The 1,704-nt window shown below is 41.2% G+C and overlaps 1 pseudogene; it reads left to right on the forward strand.

Annotated features, from left to right (window-relative positions):
- Window positions 1–956: 956 nt before the first annotated feature.
- On the forward strand, window positions 957–1,081 carry LOC117701797 (small nucleolar RNA SNORA17; annotated as a pseudogene).
- Window positions 1,082–1,704: the final 623 nt, after the last annotated feature.

Below are 1,704 nucleotides of genomic sequence, written 5' to 3' on the forward strand. Positions count from 1 at the left end.
CCATTCATTTTTCACACTCAGGAATCTGATATAAAACAGTGAACTGGAGTACTAGAGTAATAATATATATGCAAAAGACCTTTATGGTAAATTAAGAATATTATGGAATATATTTTATTTTATACTATATTATATATACTAATATATATTATATTATATAATGTATCATTTAAATTTTTTAGACGTCTCATAGGGAAAAAAAGCCCAGAGCAAGATTGTTTTAGTGCAGAATTCTACCAGACTTTCAAAGAAGAGTTAACAAGCATAAATGCTCCTCAAATTAGTCCACAAAACAGGAACAGAAGGAACATTGCCCAATTTGTTTTATGAAGCCAGAGTTACCCTGATATCCAAACTATATAAAGACACAACTTAGAAAGACAATTACATAGCAATTTTTCTTCTGAACACAGATGCAAAAATTCTCATTAAAATACTTGCAAACCAAATCAATGAATATATCACAAAGACCATCTACCATATACATGTAGGCTTAAACCTAGAAATGCAGGGGTGCTCAATATATGTAAATTGATAAATAAAATCCACTATATAAACAAATTGAAAGTTAAAAAACACACACAATCATCTCATTAGATGAAGGAAAGGCCTCTGACAAAATTAATCACCTCTTCATGATCAATGCCACAGAGACATTAGGGCTACAAGAGATATACCTAAACAGAATAAAGGCAGTTTACAACAACCCATACTCAACATCAACTTAAATGGAGAGATTCAAACCAAATCCACTAAAATCAATAACAAGACAAGGTTGTCCACTCTCTCCATAGCTATTCAATATAGTACTTGAAGTCTTAGCATAAGACAACTGAAGGAGATCAAGGAGGTACAAATTGGAAAGAAAGAAATCAAAGTATCTTTATTTGCAAATTCTATGATAGTCCACATGCTGACACTAATAATTCCTTCAGCTGTTAAACAGGTTCAGACAAATAGCAAGATACCATGTATGCCTGCTGTGTCACATGTTGGTCAGTAGGTGGCAGAGAGGAGAGAGGCGATGTCTACACTCAGTATTCTGACCAATGAACATCTGGATGATTAGTAGCCTAGCATTCCCTGAAGGACTGCAAGTTTGAGCGGAGCACCAGTCCTGAGCCAGGCAGGCCCAGACAGGCTCCCAGGATGAGGAGTAAACCTGAGACTAGAAGAGCCCTGTCTGGGACCACAGGCAGGATAGTTGGGAGTCTGAGACAGATGTCCCTTGCAAGGGACCAATCAGCCGCTCAGGTGAGCAAGGAGCCAGCCTCAGACAACCAACAGATCAGCACTATGGGGCCTGGACAGGGAGCTAGCCTGAAATTTCAGTCCAGTATCAAGAAGGCCTGTGGAGACATACTATGCCCAAGATGGCCCCTGCCCAGCGCCGTAATGCATGAGCAGGGCATAGCACACCTGAGACCACTCCTGAGATGACCCCAGACACTCAGAGAGTTGGCCGTGCCACTTGTCTGCCATAAGGTGATATAAGTACGAGAGAGATGCCCCACCCTTGCTCCTTGTCACCTACAAAAAGCAAGAGAGCTAGCCATGAGGTCATCAGAGTGGAAGAGCTGGCCTTGTCCTTCACCTGCTGCCACACTCAGGAGTGTAAGTTCTGCACCTTACCTGGGCAGCAGAGTAGAGCTGGCCACATGAGCTGACTCAGAGAATGAGAGAGGAGGAGAGCTGACCCTGCAT

Source organism: Arvicanthis niloticus, chromosome 1, assembly GCF_011762505.2.
Source record: "Arvicanthis niloticus isolate mArvNil1 chromosome 1, mArvNil1.pat.X, whole genome shotgun sequence".
NCBI lineage: Eukaryota > Metazoa > Chordata > Mammalia > Rodentia > Muridae > Arvicanthis > Arvicanthis niloticus.